Source organism: Neofelis nebulosa, chromosome 14 (assembly GCF_028018385.1).
Source record: "Neofelis nebulosa isolate mNeoNeb1 chromosome 14, mNeoNeb1.pri, whole genome shotgun sequence".
NCBI lineage: Eukaryota > Metazoa > Chordata > Mammalia > Carnivora > Felidae > Neofelis > Neofelis nebulosa.
Genome location: NC_080795.1, coordinates 41,933,605 through 41,945,754, shown reverse-complemented (window position 1 = coordinate 41,945,754; position 12,150 = coordinate 41,933,605). Strand labels below are relative to the sequence as shown.

Below are 12,150 nucleotides of genomic sequence, written 5' to 3'. Positions count from 1 at the left end.
TTTAAATAAAAAATTGGGCCATCTCAATAACCACAAAGTCAGCACTCGAAACTTGGGCTTTTTGGCTGATAATAATAATATCTAATGTGCATTAAGCACTTTATATCACCATGTACTCTAAAAAAATTTTTTTAATTAATGTACATACAGAAAAGTACACAAATCACAAATATGCAGCTTGGTGAATTTTCAAAAACTGAGCACACCCACGTAGTCAGTACCACAACAGGGAACACAACATTTCTAGCACCCCCAGAAACCCTCCTCATGCCACTAGCTAGTCATTCTCCCTAACTAGGGCAGTCACTATCCTATTTTCTAGTTTTGCCTGTTTCTGATCTTTATATAAATAAAATCACACTGCATTTACCTTTTGTATCTGGTTTCTTTTATTCTACAATACACTTGTGAGATTCATCCATGTTTCTTAATATTTTTTTAAGTTTATTTATTTATTTTGAGAGAGAGAGAGAGAGAGAGAGAGAGCACAAGCCAGGGAGGGGCAGAGAAAGAGGGAGAAAGAGAAAATCCCAAGCAGGATCTGCACTGTCAGCACAGAGCCTGACTCAGGGCTCAAACTCATTAAACATGAGATCATGACCTGAGCCGAAATCCAGAATCAGATGCTTAACCGACTGAGCCACCCAGGTACCCCAAGATTCATTTATTTTTTTGCAAGTACATACAGTTTATTCATTATTGTTGCCATATAATATTCTATTACATAAATACACTGCCATTTATCCATTCCACTGTTGATGGGCATTTGGTAGCTTCCAGTTTGAGGCTATTATAAATCCTGCAACTGTGAACATTCTAAAACATGTCTTTTGGTAAATACATGTATTCATATATATTATATATACACCTAGAAGTGGAATTGCCAGGACATACGATATGCATTGTTCCACTAGCAGACACTAACCAAATACGGTTTAAGTGCTTCACATGTATTAATTCACTGAATCCACGTAACAGACCTAACAGTGAGAGTGATATCATTGGTCCCCATTTTTACAGAAGCAGAAATAGAAGCTCTGAAAATTAAATAGGTTAAATAACACAGCCAGTAAATAGATGAATTCTATTTAAATATGGTTTATTTTTTAAACGTTTACCTATTTGAGAGAGAGAGGGAGCACACACACACAAGTGGGGGAAGGGCAGAGAGAGAAGGAGACAGAGAATCCGAAGCAGGCTCCAGGCTCCAGGCAGAGCCCAACACAGGCTCAAACCCACAAACCATGAGATCAGGACCTGAGCCAAAGTCAGATGCTAAAGGGACTGAGCCACCCAGATGTCCCTTAAAATAGGGTTTAAATTCAGGAGGTTTAGGCCCAGAGCCTAACCCATAACCACCACCCTGTGTTCTTAAGCCAGGATTCATTCCAGAACTGTGCCATTCTGTTGTTTTGCTAACTCATTTCCCCCACCATGCATTGTTACAAGAGTTAGAGCACAAATATACACATGCACACAAGACAGTTCTAGGAATGACAATCAGTATTGACAGTATTGATATTATTGATATAAAACCAGCCACAAGCTGGTCATTTACCTGGGTAGTTTGTGTCTATATGAAAAGTTCAGACAACCAAAGATTATTTTTACTTTATTTCTAGTGGAATTAAAAATACAGGGTAAGCGAGACCTCCTCAGATACACAGTATCAGACATTCTATTTTAACTGGAAAACTTGGAGCCATGCTCACCTCAGCCTCCTATAGCAAGTGGCAATTCTATATGATCGTTCACCATATTATCTGTGCTAGCTGTTTTGAGGGGGTGTACACTAGGGAAGCACACATGGGATGAAAACATTCCCCATCCTCATGGATCTCACATCCCTGTGACATCAGAAGTAACAATGACAGGGGTGCCTGGATGGCTCAGTTGGTTAAGCGTCTGACTTTGGCTCAGGTCATGATTTCACGGTTCGAGGGTTGGAGCCCTGTATCGGGCTGGAGCCGGCTTCAGAGTCTGTGTCTCTCTCTCTCTCTCTCTCTCTGCCCCTCCCCCACTCACATTCTGTCTCTCTCAAAAATAAACATTAAAAAAAAAAAAAGAAATAACGATGACAGACAATAATAATAAGTGCCACAATGTAGTTATAGGGGTACAGATACTCAAGACAGGAGTGAAATACTTCTCATCGACTGGTCAGGGAAGACTAAAGTAGTGGTCTCTTTTAGCTGAATAATAAAAGATTGATAAGATTTCCCAAAAAAAGACAGTATGGTCAGGGAAGGAGTCATGGAAAACACCAAATGCTTCTGGAAAATAGCCAATAATGGAGTATGTTAGAAACTGGAGCATATACTGAGCAGAATAACGACACCATTAACATTTACTCAGTATTTAGTGTGTACATTCTCATCTGATCCTCACAACAGCCTGACGAGGTAGACACCATTATTCCCTTACAGGTAAGGGTACAGGGATATAAAAAATTAAGTTAACTTGTTCAAGGCCACAGCACTGGTGTCACTGACCAGCCTTCAGTTGTGGCCCATCTGACTCTAAAGGCCCCACTACACTCTAATGTCACCTGCCAGGGGTAATGGGAAATGGATCTGAGGGGGTACTAGATGCCTGGACTTCATATGGCAGGCAAAGTAAGGACATCAAAGATTTAGTAAGAAACTAAGGACATAATCAGAGCAATGCTCTAAGAACAGAATACCTCAAACTGTGGATTACTATTTATTATTACATCATGGGATCTATTTAAGTGGGTTTTAACTAGCACCTTTTTTTAATAAAAAGAACAGATTGAAATAGAAAATATTAGAATGCATCTCTTGTTGACTAAAATACAATTTTATAAAACTTCTGTCTCACTTTAGATAGGTAACATACAGGTAAGTAAGTAAGTGATTGGATGGATGGATGGATGGATGGATGGATGGATAGATCCATCCTTCTTACTGTAGGTCAGGGTCCAAAAGTGGGAAGCCATCAGCTCTAAGAAGATTGCCAGGAGTGCAAGCATACTGATCTGATTAGAGGAAGAGTGTCTGAGGGCAGGGAAACCAGTGAGAGGATATTTGTAGATATTTTAGTCATGGAGAAGACTGAATTGGGTGATAGCAGCTGGATTCAACAGAAAGGGTTTTGTGTAATACATGCATGTTTTCTCTGACTTCATCTACACTCGACCTCATTCTCCTGTTCTCTGTGCCCTCTACAGGGGTCCTTTGAAAGCCCCTTCTGACTTGCCTGCCTATTTCCTAGCAGAAGACTTAACTTCCACGTTGCACCCCTCCCCAGAGCTCAAGCAAAGCAGTCACTGACGTGTAGGGTTGTTTTAAAATAATGAAAGTAACTCCTCTCTCATTTGTCCAGTAACCTGTCTGTTACAAAATATATCCTGGCTTTGGGGACAAAACATTAGACAAGCCCAGAGAGGTGGATGGCCCTGAAGATGGTCTTTTCCTCTTGGGCTCATCATTAGAGGCCTTCCTGACTCTCTCAGTAGCTCTGCACTTCTGTTGCCTCCACCCTGGGCTCCCATTTGGCCCTCACAGCATCCTTGCCACATAAGTACTATATTAGTAACTCCATTTTTTAACAGATGAAGAAACTGACAGAGAAGATAAGCAATGTCTTCAAGTACCCACCACCCTCAGCTAGTAAAGAGGAGAAATGAGATTGCAACCCAGGTCCATGTGACTTCTAAGGTCACGTGTTTACCACCATTGGCACACTGCCTTTCATTAGATTATGTTTCCTTTATATTAGGAAAGCTTAAATTTTTTAAGATTGATTTTATTGTACTGTACCACAGAAAGCTAAGGTATGGAAGCATATCGGGTATTCAATCGGAAGACTAAAAAACAAGAAGTTTCAATGTCTCGTCTAAGACATAAGCCAGTGACAGAGCTAGATCCAAGACCAAGGCTAGCAAGGCTAAGTGACAAACAGCTGTTGGTTCAAAGAATTTTAATCTAACTGTACTCAGAGCATAGACATTGGTCTGAATTTGTCAGAAGCCAGTGTGTAAATTCATTGCACAACTTCTTCCCTGAAATACACTTTTAAACTCTTTCTGGCTGATTGAACTTGTTAGCATTTTCCTTCACACTACATCTCATCCTCTCCGTGTACACAGGATGGTTGCTGGAGAATGTTAAGAGAGTACAGACAGATTCTACACACAGTGGGGAATCGCAATAACTGTGGAATAATGTCAACTAGGAAGAGACGTATAAATTTATATACACTCAAAGACCCTGAACTAAAAAGATCTCCCACAGACAAAATTTAAGAATTAAGTTGTCTGGGGCGCCTGGGTGGCTCAGTCAGGTAAGCGTCTGACTTCAGCTCAGGTCATGATTTCTCAGTTCATGAGTTTGAGCTCCACATCAGGCTCTGTGCTGACAGTTCGGAGCCTGGAGCCTGCTTTGGATTCTCTGTCTCCCTCTCTGTCTGCCTCTTCCCTGTTTGCGCTCTGTCTCTCTCTCTCTCTCAAAAATAAATAAATGTTTAAAAAAAATTTTTTTAAGAATTAAGTTGTCTGGAGCACCTGGGTGGCTTTGTCGGTTACACATCCGATTCTTGATTTTGGCTCAGGTCATGATCTCGTGGTTTGTGAGTTCAAGCCCCACTGTCAGTTCAGAGCCTGCTTGGGATTTTCTCTCTTTGCCCTTTCCCTCACTGGCACGCGCATGGTCTCTCTCTCTCACTCTCAAAATAAATAAATAAACTTTAAAAACAAAAAAAGAAAGCAAATTCCTACCCTTGCCTCAGTTTCTTTTTTTAATGGGGAGGAGAAAAAATAACCTTAAAATAAATAATGAAAACATGTAAACTATAGTATGACATGGTAAAATGAACATGACTTAGACCCAATTTCAAAACCCAAGCTATATGACTTTGGGCAAGTAACTCTACCTCTCTGTCCCTAGTTCTTCAGCTGTGACAATTAAATAAAATAAGTTATAGAAAGACATCAGAAAATGGTAAGTGTACATACAATAAATTATATTATAGACATGAGACTACTACACCCAAATGATCACTGCCCTGAGGCATGTGGACACCTCACTGCCAGGCTGACAAGAGGATAAAAACCATTGCAGTTTGGCTGAGGCTAAAAGAACTGACCTGACTCTGGACTTATTTGTAGAAAAGGAGTCCACCAGGAAAAAAATCATAGTATTCAAAGGCAACCTTGGATCTGATCCAGCCTGACACTGATACCCAAGAGGATGGAAGTGGAGGCCTGGAAAGGCAGTAAGAATGTGTGAGGTGTGGAGATATTCATAGTTAAGTGGATGACAGAATTTGATTCCAGACAGACTCATTCATGTTGAATGTCATAACCACAAGAGACAAGAGGTCAGCATGGGCCAGGAGTTTGTCAGGGTCCTTATGGTAAGCTAAGAAATGGCCCCAAAAGGGGTGCCTGGGTGGCTCAGTCGGTTGAGCATCCAACTTTGGCTCAGGTCATTATCTCACAGTCCGTGAGGTCGAGCCCCACGTCAGGCTCTGTGCTGACAGCTCAGAGCCTGGAGCCTGCTTCGGATTCTGTGTCTCCCTCTCTCTCTGCCCCTCCCCTGCTCATGCTCTGTCTCTCTCTGTCTCAAAAATAAATAAAAACATTTTTAAAAATTAAAAAAAAAAAAGAAATGGCCCCCAAAAACCTATCCATGTTAAACCCCTGGACTCTATAAATGTTACCTTATTTAGAAAAGGGGGGGGGGGGGTCTCTGCAGATGTAATTAAGTTAAGAATCCTGAAAGGAGGAGCTCATCCTGGATTATCTGGGAGTACCTAAAGGCAATCACATGTCTCCTTTAAAACTGACACAAAGGAGAAGATACACAGAGGAGAAGGCAGTGTGAAGACAGAGGCAGAGATTGTAGTGATGAGCCTATAAGCCAAGGAATGCTAATAGCCATGGGAAGCTGGAAGAGGCAAGGAATAGATTGTTCCTTGAACCTTCAGACGGAGTGTGGTCTTGCCCACAACTTGATTTCAGACATCTGGCCTCCAGAACTGAGAGAATAATTTCTGTTCTTTTAAACCACCAAGTTTGTGGCAATTTGTTATTGGCAGCACTAGCAAACTACTGCAGCCCTGGACAGTGGTTTGAGGTTTGGGTGAAGTTCAAGCCCAAGAATAGAAACAGAGTTCAATCTAATGGTAGAAGAGAAGTCCATCACACAGGAGTTCATGGGGCAGACAGCAGCATGGCCTTTCACTTACCAGATACCAGAGTTAGGCTATCCAGACCAATTCCATATTGAACCCTGATGGAGAAGAGTGAGCAAGTGCTGAGCTGACTCAGAGGCTGGTGGAGTTCATCCTTCAGGTGAGATATTTCAGTACCCACAGGAGAGCAGGCAAACAGGAATGGACAGAGCAATCAGTGATGTTCTGCTAATAAATGATAAATATCTTGTAGAACCTGGTCATATGCAGTCTAAGATGAGTTGGTTTCGGCGGAGGGATAAAAAAGCCACAAAACATGCTTCTCCTACAATGGAGAAGTCACATGCTAGGCACATGTCAGCACTAGAGGCACAGAGATGAGGCCAGGCTTTGCCCTCCGGAGCTCCACCTCCGGTCAGTCCCCCCCTGTAGCCCCCACAGTCTCTCTTAGAACAAGACCTCCCTGCATGTGCGACAAGACTCATTCTCCTTCAGTCAGCCAAAAGTTTCTGTGGCATTTTATGCCCATGTTAGCAAGAAAGAAGAATCAGGGAAAGGAAGAACTGACCATCTCTATAGGCTTCCAAGTCACAAGTCACAGAATCTGTCTTATTGTTAGAAGATAGCAGGATTCCCTGACCCCTAAAAGTACCATTATAATAGGATTCCAGCTTAGATTTTCTCAAAAGCCATACTTCTCCCTCCTAGGCACTACAAAAGAAACAGATATGCATCAGTTACATCTGCATACAAACAGAGATGCATCCCTGTACTTCAAGGAGCCTGTGCTCTCATATATAATATGAGGTCTACACATAACCACTAAACTATAAAGCAGTGGGTACATTAGAGTGACACAGACAATCAGAGATTAAAGAACTTGAAGGGATAAGAGATGTTTTTATTGATATATCAATGCAGGCATGAAAGGGTTCCTAAATGTGGCAATCTGATATTAAACTTGTATCATCATTCATGGCCACCAGAAAGAGTCTTATCCAGAATAACCCAGCATGATAATGAAATAAGACAATGTAATGGCTGCAATGAAAAGCTCTTAATAATCAAAGAATTTCTAAATTATTTCAATTCTCGGGGTGCCTGGGTGGCTCAGTCGGTTGAGTGTCTAACTTCAGCTCAGGTCACGGTCTTGCAGTTCATGAATTCGAGCCCCATGTCAGTCTCTGTGCTAACAAACAGCTCAGAGCCTGGAGCCTGCTTCAGATTCTGTATCTCTCTCCCCCTCCCGTGCTCATGCTCTGCCTCTATCTGTCTCTCAAAAAAATAAATAAATGTTAAAAAAAATTTTTTAAGGGACGCCTGGGTGGCTCAGTCAGTTAACTGTCTGACTTCAGCTCAGGTCATGATCTCTTGGTCCATGAGTTCAAGCCCCACATCGGGCTCTGGGCTGACAGCTCAGAGCCTGGAGCCTGCTTCAGACTCTGTGTCTCCCTCTCTCTCTGACCCTCCCCCCATTCATGCTCTGTCTCTGTCTCAAAAATAAATAAACATTAAAAAAAATCAAAATTTTAATCAAAATTTTAATCAAAAAAAATTTTTTTGATTGTTTCAATTATCTGGCCGTGATTGCTCCTTCTAAAAAATGGAGGAGTTTTATACATAATCACCAAAGTCTTTTCCAGCTTCCAAATATTCTTTGGGCAGTTTACCATAAGAGAGATAGCCCTGTTGGCTTTATCCTTAGGGACTCCCACGAGTTTTTTGTGGATGTGGAGAACTTTTGGATTTTCAGAAACCTATAGACATCTTTTTTTAAGGCCATAGAATGGCTGACATGTGGAAATGTGACTGAGAAAATAGAGCAGACAGGTCTGCTTAAAACTCTGGGTTCCTCCCTAAAAGGCAATATGGCCAATCAGGGAATGGAAGACTGATAGACACAAAACTTAAGCCCTGGCCTTGAGACATTTCTGATTGCCTCGGTCAGTTTCGTTCTCACTTTGCTTTCATTCTAACACCCAGCTGTAATTCCTACTCTCCCTCCCACATAGTTCTCCAATCGATCCTTTTTTTTTTTTTCTCTTGAGTCAGGTTTAACTTTCTGAAGGTTGAAAATCATAAAGAAAAAACTAATATGAAACAAGGAATTGGGGGAAAGGGAGCTGTACTCAGAGAACTGTAGAACTGAAAGGAACATGGTAATGTTTAAGCCTCAAAAGAAAGGCTGGACTACTGACTCCTCAGAGGGCTAAGTGGTTTGAGCCACATACATTAGCACTGGCCTCCTCAGACTGATCTGTTGGTTGGTTGCTATATGGAGGGTGATAAAATATCTATTTGGGTGGGGTCAAAAATTGTATTACACTCTTAGAGCACATCTGTGAATACTGGCCTTTTGAACAAATGACCATAGTTCACCAGGCTTCTGTGCTGTCAGAGGCTGCTTCCCAAATACCAACTTTGAACCTAGCTCTGCCATATGGTCACATGGGGTCAATGAAAAATAGTGTCCAAGGGCCCCCAAGCATGAGAAGGTCTGGCAAAAAGTGACAGGTTTTATCCAGGCTGCTGAAGAGAAATGTACTGAGACTGGAAAGACTAAGGAGGTGCACGCCTTCCGAACGTGTCTGTGGATCAAAATACACCCTAACAGATTTCTGAGAGAGCCCCTGGTGGCCATGTTAACCTTGGCATTGTTATCATTAAGAGGCTATGCTCATTTCTGGCACCTAACATCGGACACATTGACAGCAACAGGGTTGATGGAAGAGGAAAGAATCTGTTTTGCAGTAAAAAAAGATTTAAAGATAAAAAAAAAAAAAAAGCAGTTCTCAGATTTCTCAGGCCATTTGAAATCACGCCAGAGAAATACTTGATTTCAGCATTCTTAAGCCCTCTGCGATGATGCTGTGAGTTGTGTCCCCCACGTGTGATGATGTATTTGGGGGCCAGAGTTTTCTCAAGATGTTCCAAGCCTGCAGGCTCCTGATCCTTTTTCAAATTATGAAGATGATAGTATCCCAGTGAGGGTTGTGATTAGTCTAAACTCTCCACAGCTGTGAGAGTAGAATGGGCAAATTCCAATAAAGATCCTGCGTGTTCTGGACTGAATTTACCTACACGACATCGAGGCCTAACTCAGGGACCACTTAAAAGAACCGGAGCTGCCTCAGTGCTGTTCTGTTTCTTCCACAGCATCAGCTGCTGGGGGGCTGGCAAATGTTCTGGGAGGATGCCTCCCCTCGCACCACTGTCATTGGGCAACAGTGGATGTTCATTTAGAAGGTCTGGGGTGTGTGGGTGAAAAGCAGGGCTGGGGAAATTAAACTCAAGTACATGGGAATTTAAAGAGGCCTTGCAATTCATTATGTGAATGGCCAGGAGGATTATAAAACACCTTGTAACTGAAGAGGTTGGCCTGGAGCTGTGTGGGACAACAGAACCAGCTGTATCACCACCCCTAACTCATTTAGAACAGTGCTAGCAAGAAGGCAGGCTCAGAGCTTTCTTCAGTTACTTGGAAAAGCCAACAGGGCTTTATTTTCTTATTTTGGACACTTTTTTCCTAAAATACTTCCTTGGAATACTAAGTAATGTAATAATACACAGCATGCTCCTTTTACCATGTTTAATAATTGTATCATCTGAAGACACTTGGCTATTCTCCCTTACGACACATCTGACACTACGCTTTCCAAAACTAGGAAAGACTTAGGGGACAAGGATTTACATAACTGTCTACACATATTAACAACTATAGAAATAATAAATAACATTCCTCACTTTGGAAAACAAAAAGAAAATACCAAAAATATATATATAATAGTTTTTTTAATCTAATATGATTTGCATGAATGTAGAATCTTCTAAAGCTACGTATACATTCATCATGTACATCCACTTCCATTGTTTACAGTCCACTGAAGCACACACCTGGTATCACTCCTGACACCTAGAGATTTTTAATAGTCTACTCTCTATGATTTACAGTTTATCACATAGCCACACACATATGTGACATGTGACATTTCTCCTTGTAAACACTGAACTTTTCTCTAAGGCAAACCAGAAAGACAACATGACTAAAGTCAAGAGACCCAATGGAGAGTTGAATGAGCTGTAAGCAAAATTCTGAAAGCACCAACCTCTGGATGATCTATCCATACGTGGTATTTTATTAAAATGAGGATGTGAGTGGAAGAAGATGGAAACAAGCTCCAATTTTTTCTAATATTCATAACAAACAAAACACACAACTACAAGCATTTCCACTTTTAACTTTTCACGGTCCTTCATGCAAATCTTCTACATGCTAATAGATCTTTCAACTATTGGCCATACCACCTCAGATGTCATCATTTCTAGAGAAAAATCAAATCATTAATTTAAGCCTGTTAAACTGGATGGCGACTGTGCATTACTCCCCCTGGAACCCACGTTGCAAGGGCAACTTCAGTATCAAATGGCTTACTCCTGTCTTTCTGCTGGAGGCCATTTCCGAGTACAATCGCCTAGTAAGGCAACTTGGAGGGGGGGCAAGGGAGGGGAACTTTAAAGAACTGAGTAGAAAATCAGACAGTATGTCAGGATTCTTATGGCTAAAACAAAGCTGCAGGGAGAATAAGCAGGGCAGCCCTACGGATAAGAGGAGTGTTGCCTTGCTGGGAATATTCAGTTGGTCTGATAGTAACATTAGTAGTTGCTGGTAGATGCTTGACAATCAGCTCTTATGGAGGAAAAAGCCATGTTTTATAGCATTTGCAATTTCCCTGGTGTTATTACACCCATGAAGGCTGATTTCAAACTACCCAAAGTGATATCCCTGCATGAGATTCACCATAACAACCTCTGTATATTTCAGACACAGACATAACTAATCTCAACAGCATAAATTATAATAAAATGTGGGGAAATAACTAGACTATGGTGAATTTTGAGCATTACTGTTGTTTTTAGTGTCATTATTTTAATTGTAAGTTTATATAATTTAGTTCTAATTAATGGTTGCATTTAACAATTGGCTCCCAAAATTCATAAAAATATAAAGGTGGGCTCTAGTGAGCAGGTACCATTGGCTCCAGCACACCACTGCATTTTGTTCTTCAGGGACATTAAAGACATTTTAAACAAACAACAAACCAAATAAATGAAGCTACTAAATCACCTGGATCAAACTATTTTCAGGGATTCCAAGGGTTACACTGTGAGTAGTATTTACAGGGATACCATTAAACGACAACACCTTACATTTGTATCACGCATTACACTCTTCAAGTTTAGGGCACAATGGGACAGTCTGATCCTGCGTAGTGAATTTAAATCGGTGAGTAATAATAGCATTCTAGTGTCTGGTGCATGAAAAGAAATTCCTGGGAGCTATCTGTACAAGAGAGAAGTGTAAGGAAGGAACTGGGAGCCAGGCAAGGAAGCCTAGAGCTGGCCAGAGCCCCTAGGTTCCAGATTCCGTCCCGGAAACGGCTCCATTACTGAGAAAGCAGGTGTACGTTATAGTACCAGGCTTTCCTAGCTCCCTCCTGTTTTCTGACTCTAACTTAAGAAGTCAGACTAGAACTCAGTTTTTTCTGATAGAAAAGAGTTGGACGGGATATCCTCTAAGAATCCCTCAAAAAGATAAATTAGAACCATAACATTCAAATACGCTTTTATCTGACAGAACAGCTTTGAATGGTTTTTCTCCCCGATCCAAACATACCTGTTACACTGTACACACTCGTGTGAAGAGTCTACATAGATCTCACTGCCAAAATTAACAGCAGCAGTAGTCGTGGCCGAGTGGTTAAGGCGATGGACTAGAAATCCATTGGGGTCTCCCCGCGCAGGTTCGAATCCTGCCGACTACGGGAAGGTGAACTTTTGCTGCCGATACTTGTTTTCGTTTCGGAGAGTTCTTCCCAGTGTTTCCCGCAGATTATTTAAGGAATTTTGAACGGTTGGAATACAATGGGGACCCCAGTGGGACCGTAAAAGGAGCGCGTGAGGGAGCTAGGGTGTCGCGTGATTGTGGTTACAACC

General features: G+C 41.5%; 1 non-coding gene across 1 annotated transcript; it reads left to right on the top strand.

Moving 5' to 3' along the window:
- Positions 1–11,896: 11,896 nt before the first annotated feature.
- On the top strand, positions 11,897–11,978 carry TRNAS-AGA (transfer RNA serine (anticodon AGA)). The gene has a single exon. It is a non-coding gene; the product is annotated as a tRNA-Ser (tRNA).
- The last annotated feature ends 172 nt before the right edge of the window (positions 11,979–12,150 follow it).